This window comes from Chlorocebus sabaeus, chromosome 7 (genome assembly GCF_047675955.1).
Source record: "Chlorocebus sabaeus isolate Y175 chromosome 7, mChlSab1.0.hap1, whole genome shotgun sequence".
NCBI lineage: Eukaryota > Metazoa > Chordata > Mammalia > Primates > Cercopithecidae > Chlorocebus > Chlorocebus sabaeus.
The window spans coordinates 132,820,017-132,834,394 of NC_132910.1; the positions used below are offsets into that span (position 1 = coordinate 132,820,017).

Here is a 14,378-nt window from a genome sequence, read left to right on the forward strand (position 1 = left end):
CTCTATGAAACCTCCGCTGATACTTCTATTAGCTTCTGTTAAAAGAAATTAAACACTTCACCTTACAAGTCTCTTTCAGCATCTCTAAAAGTCTCTTGTTGTTGATGTGCTATTGAAACTTATCCCCACCATAGTCATTTTCATGAAGTTATTATGCTGTACATACAAGTTTAAGATGTAACTTTAAATGAATGTGAATTATAAGTATGGATAATTACACTAATTTTGGAAATTTGTGTTGAATTTTCTTCTCTTAAGTGGGTATCTCTTAGTGCTGCTCAACAGTCAGCCCATTTTATCTCTTCATTTATGTTGGCCGTTTTTCATTTATATGTTCTGAAAAAAATTCATTTTATATGTTCTGAAAAAATAACACACTGCGTGTAATTAATTGTATTTGCCCAGTTTTTTAGAACATTTGTTTGTATGTATACTTACAGGCTTAAAAACATCATTCACATGGTCCAAAGTGACTGTTTAAAAGTGACAGTTATATGGGGGAAAATGTGTATGAACAGATATATGTCATATTATATAATCATGTCATACACACACACACACACACACACGTATGTGTGTGTGAATGAATGTCATCGTCTAAGATCTGTACATTTGACCACTATTAATCTGTGGTTCTTGAAAATTAATGAGATTAATTCATAAACCAAGTGATTTTTGAAGCCTACAGTCTGGCGAGTCAGGTTGGTCCTATTCCCTTAGATAGTTTAACTGAGTACAAAATTTGGGGTATAGCATTTCAGAAGATCCTGCTGTTTCTACCCTCAGTTTTGAACATTTATTGTAAAGCTACTTTTAAACACTAATGGGAGAGACAGCAGGAGTCTCCCAAAAATTCAAGTAAAAATCTGCACAAGGAAAAGAAGTCTCCTGAGATGGACTGAATTCTTCTGAAGAGAAAAATATATAATTTACTACCACCTAAAATATTAATGAAGATATATGTGAGGAGCTTTTTAGAAGCGAATTTATCTTATATTTATTATCAGAAAGTGCTGTGAATTTAAAATCTTTCTTTTGCCCAAGTCAAACAGAATTTCCAGTAATAATGAAAAACATATGAGTCTTGACCATTTTGTTTACCAAATAACCTAGTGTGAAATATCTCTACTAGAGTAATAACTTCCGGTGTAATTTACATTGGCGTTTGTTAACAGCAACAGACCTCTCCGGTGGGGGTTAAGAATATTTAATCCTTTAAAGCTGACATATATAGCATGTAGCTCTGTCATCTACAGCTGTTTCTAAACATCAGTAACAAAATTATAGACAGGTTTTGAAGCTTCTGTGGTGGGAATGAATGCATCTGAGGATTCAACTTGCTGACAGTGTTTATGTAATTTAATCTTACCATCTGGTAGAAAGTAAACATTTTTTATAAAATTAAAGTTTATAAAGTGAATCGCTTATAGTTTCCGATTGTTGTGAATGATAAATTTAAATGTACCTTCACTGAAGAATAAATGGAGATTCTGCCACTATTTTGAGATGCCTACTAAATTGCAATAGATTTTGCCATTTAATCTGCATTGGTTCCTTAAACAGTAAACAAATTGGCACTTTCATTTCAGCTAAGGATTCTGTGTTTCATGCGTCTTTCATTCCTTTAAGATAACATACATGTTGTTACTTGTTTTGCGCAGAAGAAACTAGGACTTGGCAATTTGTATGTTGGTAATCTCAGAATAAGTGATGTCACAAATAGAATGTACCTCTGAACTGAAAATAAATGATTTTTTCATTGCATTTCATACTTTCTTCTATGACATAGTTATATAATATGCATTTAGCTATTGTCTAAATTATTATGGTGGAATCCAGTGTATTTGCTTTGCAAGTAGCACCTTTCTTTCTCCTTAGAAGTTGGCAAATTAGCAGATTTGTGAAATTGACAAATGGGTTTACAAACCCTGCCAAGTTCAAACTTTATAAATCTGATCTACACATTTTACTTGAAATAAATATACAGGCCGATAGACTCTTGTGTTTATAGTTGTGTTCTGTGTTAAATTGAAAGCCTACACTCTATGATGATGTAATAAAATTTAATTAGTTGTAAGTCAGGTTTTGGTTTAGTGGTAATTAGTTTAGTGTATAATTATTACATCTAATAGCAATCTGAAATCTACAAGCATTTTGATCTTTTTCCAAGTAAAAAGAAAAAAACCCACAACACTCCTGTAAGATTTATAGCAGAAATTGCAATAATAAAATCACATTAGCTAATTTCATTAGATAAATCATAGAAAATGTTAAGTGGCAAAGTAAAATTTCAGTGATGATGTACATGTGTTATGTTGAGCTGGTACATAAAATATTTTTAAGTGAGCTTTTTTTCTTTTCAATTAAAACTATCTAATGAGACTTTTGATGCTTCTTACTATTTAAAAGACATCATCGGTAGTTTTGCATGGCAAAATTAAATGTTACACCCGTAACAGCTATTGTAGAATGATCATCAGGGTCAGTACATGCTTTAAAAATCAAAGAAATTTTATTAATAAATTTGAAAAATACCTTTAATTTACTGAGTTCTGACCCATAAAATTTTTACAGTAAGTATTGCTTGCTTCCAACAGAATAAAAAGTAGCTTTCAGCTAACAAGGCAGGAACACAAAAATATATTAATACCACATAAGTAAATGTACGTGAACTTTTAAATTAGTATGTTTAATAAATTAAAAAGCATAATGTCTCCCTGAGTTATTAGATACTGTTACATTTAATTAGTCTATGATTAGCCCGAGATTAAATTGGGGAGCTAGTCATATTATACGTTCAGCATTTTCCTACTTCTCCTTTCAGTCCCTTTCCCTAATAGAAACCTCTTTCTCTTTTTTCTTGTTTGAGCCAAGTGTTATTTCTGTTTTTAAAAACGTGTTTAGCAGCCTTTCTATTTTCCACAAATTTATTGTTTTCATTTTTAGACAGGGTCTCACTCTGTTGCCCAGGCTGGAATGCAGTGGCACAATCATAGCTCTCTGTAACCTTGAACTCCTGGGCTCAAGCAGTCCTCGTACCGCAGTCTCCCGGGTAGTTATTTTTAACTTAAAATGTATAACCCAGATAGATTGGTTGTAATGCACAACATAGTTCAGTGCCACGTGTGTTTTCCACACCAACGACTATGGTTCTCATCATTTGAGTGTTTGACTTTAGAACATTTAGATAAAAACCAGAAGTTTAATAAATAGTATGTTGCAAAAGTCTTACTAAAAGTGGCTAAGCTGATATCACAAGACTATTAAATAGTTTAAAATGAATTTTCATAGCTTTATAACTGATTTTTATAAACTATGCTTAGGTTTACTACAAATATGTAGAAAATATTTAAATTTTCTGTATCTTTGATTTTTTTTTCTTCTTTATCATACCTTATTAGGAAAGGGTCTGTTTTGACTTCAAAAGAGGTCTTATGTTATGATCGTTTTCATTTGGCAAGGAGAAAGAAGTGATTTGATATAAAATATTCATGAGCTGACATAATTAAAAATATTAACAGAGACATCTAAATTGGCTTTTATACTACACCATTATAAATATTTATTTAGCTCTTTGTGAAATGTCTGTCGTGGTGTACATGGGTTCTCCATAGGATATCATTTCAGTTTGTATAAATTTGAATTTGTATTTACTAACACATGTTAATCTGGCATTAACACTGAATGTGTATTCAGGAAGGGTGAACTACAGACCTAGTAAGTACACAGTCAGGACTGTGCGGGGAGGGAAAGACTGCAAGCAGTTGTCAGTCTTCTAAGTGAGATAAGACATGTCCAGTAAAGTCTGCAATACAAAACAATATCTAATTCAGTACCAAAGGAGATATTTCATGAAAGATGAAGTTGGTTTGCTGCTATAGGCTGTTTCTGAGTAGCTACCATGTATCCTTTGTTTAGTACTCAACCTTACAGAAATTTGAGTTCATTACTTCCCTGGTTGTGATAAGATTTTGTGAACCAAATGCACAAGATACTATTTAAGAAATCAGTTTTCTAAATTATGTTGGAGAACAACCCTATACTCAAAATGTTTTTATTGATTACTTTGGGCACTGGTAATCAAGGCATCTAAGAAACTGAGAAACTGTAAAGTTCCTGGCTGAATTTAAAATTATTTATTCATACTTTCACAGAGTTACTAATTGAGTCCTACTATGTGCAAAGACCATGTTAAAAACAGTGAGAAACAGAATATCTTGATGGATATGTTTCTGCTACCCAGAAACATTTACCAGGGTGGTAAAGATCTTGTATTAAAATATACATGCAGAATTCAGTTTCAAAGTAATAGCACTGAATATCTTCGTGAATCCTTACTGCAAGATTAGGAAATGGATATGCCCAATGCAGAGTACATTTAATCATTCTGTCTTACATACCGACGTGAATAAACATGAACAGTTGACTTGACTTTGTGACCACATGAGTATGACTGCATGAATGGGCAGGAAGAATCCCATGAAGATTACTAGATTTTATCCTGGATTTTGGGAATAAATGCTAAAAAAAAAAAGCTATTTATTCCCAATCTCACTGTCTTAGTGAACTTTCATGTTTCTGTCAAATGGGAGTGGAGAATGACAAGTAATCTTGAAATATTTATGGAGTCAGCAAATGTCTATGATGTGCTACACACATAAGGATTCGGCACCTAAGAAGCAGCACTTGGGCACCTACAGCTCGAAAGTGATCAAGACAGACCTTGGCTCCCACCTTCATGCATCTAAGATGACAACGCAGTGTCAGAGTGAATATCCAGTAGGACCTGAAGATTTGTGGCAAGAGTTCGGGGAAAACACATCAGAAGTTTTGGTGATGTGCATTTAGTAGGAAATTGTGGTTAAACCTTAAGAATAAATGTGTCCCTGGAAAGAGCTAAAAGAGCAAGGACTCAAGGACTAAAATTTGAGTAAAGCTTTCAATTAGGAAGCAATAAAAAGATGAGGAATGGGAATGGAAGCCATGGTATGGAGTTTGGAAAAGCATCAAGGTCATGTGCATGGATATTGGCCTGTGTGGCCAGGAAGTTTCAAAATAGGAAGACTGACAGGTAATACCGAAGGCTGTGGAGAATGAAGTTTGGAGGAGAGCCCTTATACTTGATTAGGAGGAGATGGGTATCATCTGCCCGTGAACTTGACACCGGGGGTGAAAATGAGACCTGAGATATGGGAAATAGAGAAAAATCACATATACAGCTTGTTACGTAAATCCAGCAGCAAAAGGATAGTGACAACTTCACAAGTGGACTATCTCCAGGAGGTTTAAAGATAACATGGATAAATGTTGAGACCAATTCTTCTTGTATGTAAGTTCTCTATAACTATGTCTGGAGTATGGATGACTTTTATGTAATATATTATAAATCTTGACTTTCGGATTGCTTCTTTGGTGGTACAAAATAGAAAAAAATGCTATTTTTTATTAATATGCTTTAGTCACTTTCTTGTAAACCATAAAGCTTATTTTAAAAGACTTTATGCAAATTTATAACTAAAAAATAATTTTACACAGAAATTAAGATTAATTTAGTTAAACACAGTGCTCTACGTTTATCTTTATCTTGATGTTCATCTTGATAACCAAGTTACGTTGTCTCGGGAAGTTTCTCTTTATCCGTTAACTAAATACATTTGGATACTAAGGATAGTATCTCTAAGAGTAAGAATTATTTCTTAAATTAATATATTCATGAAAATAAAAACAAACATAGATCATCTATTAGAAATGTAATTTATATACAGCATTAACTTGGAAATGATTCTTTATTTTTCCTTGTTCTTTTGGGATTCTTGAAACACAAATCTAAATGTATATGGCTGCAAAAAAAAAAAAAAAAAAAAAAAAAAGCTCTGGGTAGCTGCCTACTTTTGTAGGCACTCTTTATTTTTTTTCTTTCTTTCTGATCATCTAAGGAAAGCTTCCTTAGCTACTAATTCAAACACACACACACACACACACACACACACACACACTTTAACATGTAGGTTATGCCCCTTAAGCTCACCTGAATGACCCACAATATTGGAAACAGTCAGTTAAATACTTGGGGTCAGATAGAACCCCACCAGGGAGATGGAGGCGGTTGAATGCATATTAGAAAATCAAGAAAATAATTGAAACTGGAGAACTCTAGTCCATTAATCTGGAGATTCCTTGTATAACCAATGAGTTTTAATATCCAATTTAATGAAAGATGCTTATTTCACTTTCCAGAGCAGAAAAATTAATTGGTAGCTATAATTTAAGTTTGCTCTCCTTTCTAATTGAAAGAATGTCTAAAGGGAGGGGAAAACATTTTTATTTCACTCATTTTCATTTTTTAATTCCTTTTTTAAAGAAAAGTTTTATTACAAGTATTGACATTTTCATTATTTCAACTGAAATATTTAATTTGTTACACATTATCTCTAGAAAAAAAAAATCCTTTAAAGACTGCAGATAGTTTAATGAACTTGCAGTCTGTTCTCTGGGTTTGCAGGTGTGAGGATTACATTCGTCCAAGCACATAACAACGTTTCAGAAAATGCATTTTGAGGCAGATAACATGATCATAATATATTTTATCTTTTCACTATGTTAGAAATTAATTTTCTTAGTGGCTTCTTGCAATCTACTATGATTTTTTAAAAGAGATTTTTAGTGGCAGCTGGCCAAACCTTGATGTTCTATTGAATGAGTGAAACTTAACACTTGAGGTGAGTCTCCTTTTTACCTTTGTTACCTCAGGCCTCTGCTCTGCTTCATTAGAAAAATTAAAAAAAAAAATATATATATATATGTATTTGCGAACCATAAAAAGTCTATATGCTAGTGAATGCACAGAGATGCTTTGCAAGCTGTTTTTTTCAGTGCTATTCTTTTCATTTGTCCACTGCATAATTCTAAAATCAAAGTAAGATTCCTCAGAGTGCTTGCACAGAAGTGCTACCAGAATGAAGAGGCAGACCCATAGGAGTGTGGCCTACTTCAAACATCTGAAAGTAACTAAGAGGCGACCCTCCTGCTTTTTCCTCTGCCAAGGAGATACCGACAGCACAGGACAGGCTTGGACTGTCTTATTGTCGGTTTTTTTCCCCTGGTATAAGACCAGGTGATGCGGGAATGATGTGTCTATTGAAGTTGATTGCTACTGTAAGGCTTAGCCAAGTTCGTCTTCATGAGGGCAGTGTAGGAAGAGCCAGTGTAATTGGTTTGCTGAACCCCTAAATTTGAAAAGTAGCTTGGTTAACCATCTCCATAGAAAGCCAACACGCCTTTGCACATCTTGTGCACGTGGGTGCACGTGGGTGCGTGTGGAATACTGGGATGATGGCTCAGTGGCTCCGAGAGTAGAGTCGACACAATTGGAATGACCCCCCCGACCCCCGCTGCTGTACATGGCAGTTCAGTAGCTCTGGCCATTTACTGTTGCAGGGTGGGTGACTCATTTGATCAACATTATGCCTTGAACAATATTTTAGTTAGTAATGTTTTTAGTTATCATTTATAGTTTAGTTATAGTTCATTAGTTAGTGAGTTAGGTCTTGTGGACAGGATAAATATCATTCTTTAAGGTCACATACTGTTAGACTTGTATCGTACAGAAAAGACACAACACTGAGTGTAGGGCCTCGTTTATAGAAGGTGTGTAATAAATAATGTTCAGAGAATGAATGGATATATAAATGGCACATTTGAGGGGCGGAGTAGCATACTGGTTGAGAGCGTGGGCTTCAAAACAAACTACCAGTGTTTGAATTACAGCTCCACCACTGTGTGGCTTTTGGCAAATTACACCTCTCTGTGATTCAGTGTCACTGTCTTTGAAAAGGAGATGATAATATTGCTTACCTGATAGATTTGTAATGAGGCTTACAGAGTTTACATACGTAAACGTGTTAGAATCGTACCTGGTACATAATCGACTCTCAAGTTGTGTTAATTATTATTACTGTTATTATAGAAATTGAAGCAGAATTTTTTTGGTTTGAAAATGAGTATTCTTTCAGAATGACAAATTTTAAAATAAACTTGTAATTATTTGTTAAAATAATCACCGACATATACATAATGTTTTAGTTAGCAAAACTCTTTTTACATATAAAGTTTTTACATTTGTTATACTTTTTCTTTTTTTTTTTTTTAGATGGAGTCTCACTCTGTCACCCAGGCTAGAGTGCAGTGGTGCGATCTCGGCTCACTGCAACCTCTGCCTCCCAGGTTCAAGCGATTCTCCAGCTTCAGCCTCCCAAGTAGCTAGGACTACTAAATTAGTCTCTGGCTAATTTTTTTCTTTTCTTTGTAATTTTAGTAGAGATGGGGTTTCACCATGTTGGCCAGGCTGGTCTCCAACTCCTGACCTCACGTGATCTGCCTGCCTCGGCCTCCCAAAGTGCTGGGATTACAGGCGTGAGCCACTGCACCCAGCCGTAGACTGTTTGATTCATGACCTAGGAGACGGACACAAGAGACATTCGAATTTTAGAGATGATAGTGGAAGCTACTTTGAAGAAAAGGTGACCTATGCAAATCGATTATGAATGAGATGAGCCTGCAAGCACCCACGTGGGGACCCGCAAGGAGCAGAGGCCTCTGTGCTGTGGTGCTCAGGTGGTGCTTAATAAAGGCCCCTTGTCCCCCTTTGCCTTCCAAGAGTCTTCTGCCCAGCTGCATTGGAGTTCCTGCTTAGCATCAGTACACGGAGCCACTCCGAGAAGCATGTCCCCAGGCCTTGGCTCTGCCCGCTGCCCTTGGTCTGCAGCCAGCCTGATGCTCCTGACTCACTGTTTTGGGGCATTTCTGCTACGGAACCACCCTGAAAATTCTCAAATTAGGCAATTACAAATGATCTTTGATTCATTATTGAAATGAAAAATTTTATTTAAAATTGGGACATATTTAGCATACTTTTTTTTTTTTTTTTGCTCTACCCTCAAAACTACTTAAGTGATGTTGCTTGTTGAAAGGTTTTTTTGTTTTACTTTTTAAAATTGTTTATTTTTAATAGAGATGGGGTTTCACCATGTTGTCCAGGCTGGTCTTGAACTCCTGAGCTCAAGTGATCTGCCCACCTTATCCTCCCAAAGTGCTGGGATTACAACCATGAGCCACTGTGCCCTGCCCTTATTGAAAGTTTTGAAATTCAGATGAGACAACATTTAAATGATTCCTGAGAAGTCAAGGGATTTAATCTATGAGCAGAAGACCAAAGGACATAAACTTTTGTCCAATATTTTATATGTTTTGGTATGTTTCTTTTGCTTTAAGAGTTAGCTCCTGTTAAAGCACTCTTCCAAAGTGTTTATGTATGTAGGATGTATGCATCTTCCTAATAGATTATCAGCAACCCCTAGCCCCTGCAGGACTGGCATTTTGTAATTATGTTTCCTTTTACAAAATAGAGCACCCTATTTAATACATATCACCTATTAAATACATGATCGAATTGCCCATCCATAACTCAAACTTCTGTGCCTTTAATAACACCAAATGTCTTCAGGATTTGTGGCGGCTGAGAACATTCAGATGAGTAAATTGCCCACTTTATTCTTTTAGATAGATGGCATCAATTTCTACTGCCTCACCAAAAAATTATGTAGGCCAGGGATAGAACTTTCCTAATAAATTTTACAACCAGTTCCTGAGAGGCCAGTGAAAGATCATTACCTTCACCACACTGTTGATCTTCACTGTGGCTTTTGTAGTGATTCAAACAATGTGACAGTAGCTAACCCCCATGGACCAGTTTAATAGAATTAAAGAAATACGAACCTACAAACACACATACTAACACTGCGTAAAATCCGTGTCTTGCATGTTCAGGGATTCTCTTGTTTTAGGTGGTATAACTTCTCATAATATGTGTTGTTTCCCTTCTAAATGTAATAACAGTAATTTTGTTAGCTATGGAATATTTGAGCTAAATGGTTTGAAAAATTAAGTCGAACTCCTTACATAATTGTTTCTTAAAAAAATAAAACAACTGCGCAATCATTTTCCTACAGTGTCTTTGAGGCTTCTTTCTCCAGACATATAAAATGACTCTGTATTTTACCCTGGGACAATTTAAACATTCTAAAATATTTTCTAGTTAATGTTTGTATATCAGCTTCTTAAACAGGTGATGCAGTTATGAAACTTCACCTGTATACATCTGTAAATTTTCTGTTCCAGATATTTAAAAGCAGAAGTCAATATTGGAATGAAGGAAATGTACCAGAGTGTATATTTTAGAGTAATAAGTGAAATCTGCTGTTTTCAACTGAAGTCTTTTTTTAAATTTTAATTCCTAAGTATTTGCTGACTGAAGAACAGTGTAGTACCTTTAAGGTGAGAATTTTTGTACTAAATAACTAAAATAAACTGTAAAAATTGCTGAGCAAAACATATCTAAATCTTGTATTTAAATTAGATTTCATTTCAGAATGCTTTTAAGGACCCCTTTTACTTATTCCCCTGGTGGTCTTTCAAAAGCCAGGTGTCTGGGATTGTCTCCAGCCTGCTCTAAAAGCACCCCAGGCTTTGGATTAGTACAAGAGAGCTGCCTTTTATTCAGCAGTGCCCATTTACATAATGCCTGTTCATTTAAACCCACTTGGAACCTATGGCCAGGATGAACCCACACCAGAGTGAGTCAGCAGTGCATGGTCTTGTTTTTGCATTGAATTAATTTTAAAACATCCCTCTCTTCCACAGCTGGAATGAAAGATAGTACTGTAGAGGCATTTCTTGATTCAACTGCTATATCCTTAAAGGCAATTTAAGAATCACTGTTGCATACTTTTTCACAATATATAATAGAACTAAAATTGTTAAAAATCAGTGTATCTATTATTAAACATTTCATTCTTACAACATAGACTATGGTAGTTTATCTAACAGAACAACAAAACGTATTGAAAACCTCAAAAGTAATCTCTGCTCTGAACCTGTCATTTCCCTGTCATGGAACACATTTACTTAATCCTTTGATTCAACTTTCAAGTCCAAAAAGCATTTTTGTGTGTGTATTTGTGAAATATGAAGTTTTTCAGTGTTGTTTTCTAAATATTATGTCTGAAATATAAGTCAGATTTAATATTATGGTGTAAGATGCTTATTTAGTTTTAAACTTTTATATTAGTTTAGAATATGTTTGCGGCTTAGTCAGAAAACCCTCACCTTTGTCTTTTGTTCAGACCTCATACTCAGATCCATTTTTGTGTTCTTCTCCCAGAAGGTTTGGTAGTATGTATGGGCTTTGTATTAAGGGCAGGAGTCCACTTCCCTAAATTCCAGCCTGCTTTGTGTATTTACTTAAGTATTTGTGGGACGGAAGTCTTTAATAGTTGCAATTGCATATGCACTAGAAATTTAAATAAAACCTACTTTCAGGGTAAAAAAAAATTGAAGGTCTTTTTAAAAAAAAATCTGAATTTTGAATTAGTTTTCTTAATGTGAACTTTCCAAAATGCTGCTTTAGAAAGTTTATTTTTATTCATAACATTTTAATGCTTGTTTTTCCTTGCTTTTTACCAAATGACTTGAACTGGAAAATGTTGATGTTTAGTTACATATTTATGGAGGACGATAATCTCACCCATGTGTCTGCATTACTTGCCTCTGTGTTTTACCCCTAGTTAATGTGATGTTTATCTTCTGTTATACTTTAGTTATCTTTTTGAAATCCTGCTTTGACATCTTTCTTTAGCATAAATTTATGCAGTGATTAAATCTTCCCATCTACCTTCATAGTATCTGGTGATGTTATGTAGTAAAGAGCGCGGTTTTTTAAAAATACTTCTTTAATTTAGATAACTTTCATAAAGTCATTCTATATGAGTAAATGGCCAGGCTTTTTTAACTTTAATATATTCAGTTCACTATGCATGTGTAAATATAAATTAATCTTATTGTTTCTCTCTCTTTTTTTTTATTTTTTGTAGAGCTAGGGTCTCAACTGTGTTGCCCAGGCTGGTCTTGAACTCCTGGGCTCAAGTGATCCTGTCACCTGGACCTCCCAAAGTACTGGGATTACAGGCATAAGCCATCGCTCCTGGCCTATTGTCCTTCTTGACAATAGTCATTTTTTTTTTCAGAAGTACCTTTAGTAGAAACTACATTAACTTTAATTTCCTTCATTAAAACAATTTCATTGCTCTTCTTCACAAATCACATCAACTTATTAATTTTTATTTTATTTTATTACATAAATATATACATACACACACACACATATTTCTGGCTGTCACCTGACTTAAGAAGACTTCTTCACTTGATCACAGCCAAAAAGGCTGAGAAATGATAAGAAATGAATTTTTTTTTAATTTACTGGAGATAACCTAGTTTTTCTTATCTGCATGGACATATGAGCCTGCTTTGTGGTGTTAAAACAAATCCAGACCCAGCAACCAACTCATAAAACACTAAGAATGAAGCACCTTTCTTAGGAATTGCCATCAGGCATTCTGTATACATAACGAATCAGGACTGTTTCGTTTCTCTCTTTACTGTTCCCCTTGAACCTTGAACCTAACAATAAGAAATAATAGAAAACCAAAGCTCTGCTATGGCTCACTAAACTAACGCCCTTAAAAGGCATTTGACTGTGACTGAGTATGAATGAGAACGGTCCCCAAATCTGCTGCTGAAAGATGGGGCCCTCCTGTGGGAGGCTTTAGTTGTTTTCCTCTTTTTTCTCTGCAGGAGCCGCGGAGGTCAGCTTCTTAACAAAACCAGTATTAGTGAGGAGATCAAAACCAAACACCTAATATGCTCAGTATTTGACCACCTTTTTATAAAGTTCATCAAACCTGTTAAGAAAAGTGTAAAGTAGCAGAATGTAATATTCTGGAAGGAAATTACATCGTATAATATAAAATTCCAGCAGTTTGACCCTGTGGTAGATGTCTACTTTAAAATAGTTAACTGATTTTTCAGCAGAGCCAAGTGGTCAGTTTCATTGACTTACCCATAATGTGTAGAACATCTTTGCAAAGTCAAGATGACTGTTTACAATATAGGTATTATATTTTGTTAGATTATTTATCTTCAGCATTGCTTTACTTTCATATTGCATTTGGTAAGTGTCAAATTATAGTATACTGCATAATCAATCACTGACATTTCATAAAAAATAAATCAGTTGTAAATGTTCCACTGTGCTTCTGGCTAATGTTCTGGTTTTTTTTTATTGTTATTTTTGAAAAAATTTGATAGGTAGTATGTCCTTTGACTTTAAAACCGGAATCAGTGAGCACAAACCCATATGCTCAGGATAGAAACTGTTTTCTGACTGATACAAGGAAGTTGTAGCATGCATTTTTAAAATTCTCTTTCTTCTGTTGGAGAATTGTTGCTGATGAAAAGCACTGCGCTGTCCAACTGGATGGTCGTATCTGCCTAGATCAGCAACGAGAAAGGATAAGAAAATTTCAGACGTGACTTCAACAAAGGGCAGAGTGTTTTCTTGGATATATCATTTGAAGGGCCGCCCCTTTTTTCAAGAATCTCTTCTATTATTCTATGATGCCAATAGAATTTTATTCTGATTTTGGGTGAATGAACTACCTCCTATTAAAATATTAATATCTACTGGTCAGTTATTTCTAAGCTTGAACTTACGTTAAATACCAAATTTTGTCATGTATGAAGGGAAGAATGGATTCAGGGTGATGAGGCACAGAAAATATGAAGGCAAGGATTTCTTAGTATCAGCAGAGGGTCCAGGAGGTAAGATAAGGGCACTATATGGAAAACGGAGGGTCACGTTGGAATGGTTCAGATACAGGCATAGTGTATTTCTGCACCTGTATTTCTGCATAGTGTATTTCTGCACGGGAGAATGACTTACCAGATTATATGCATCTCTCGATGATCTAATTATTCCAAATGACAAAAGTATGAGCCTGCCTGCTAAAGCAGTGATGTCTGAGACCCTGACTTTGAACCTAGATGCCCTAAATTAATCAGCTTAGTTCCACTGTTTAAATGTTGTATGTTCTTAAGCAGGTAACTTCTATGAACCTCTGTCTTTACCCCTCTAATATGCCTGCCTCATCAGGTTGTTGGGAGGATGAAGTTCGAGTACATGTGTAAAAAGAACCTACAAGGCACATTGTTAGTTATTTTAAATATCACTGATTTTTATAATTATCCAAATGTTGCAAACAAACATGTAATACAATTTAAACTCAGTGTACCAGCAGTCTGTTATGATTAGCTAAGGAAGACCCTGGACAAACCCTATTTGGAACATGGAATTTGAAATAAATACTTGGTTCACTTTTATGGTATACGAAAAATAAGACAACATGGGTAAGAAGAATATGTTTACAGGACAAAATCTTTGTTCTGATTAGGTGAAATATACATCAATTTGATGAGAATATTCAATG

At 34.9% G+C, this 14,378-nt stretch overlaps 1 protein-coding gene across 14 annotated transcripts in view; it reads left to right on the forward strand.

Moving 5' to 3' along the window:
* The window catches only part of TENM3 (teneurin transmembrane protein 3), a 1,046,942-nt gene that overhangs the window by 421,554 nt on the left and 611,010 nt on the right, over positions 1-14,378 (forward strand). The gene's annotated exons all lie outside the window — the stretch shown is intronic.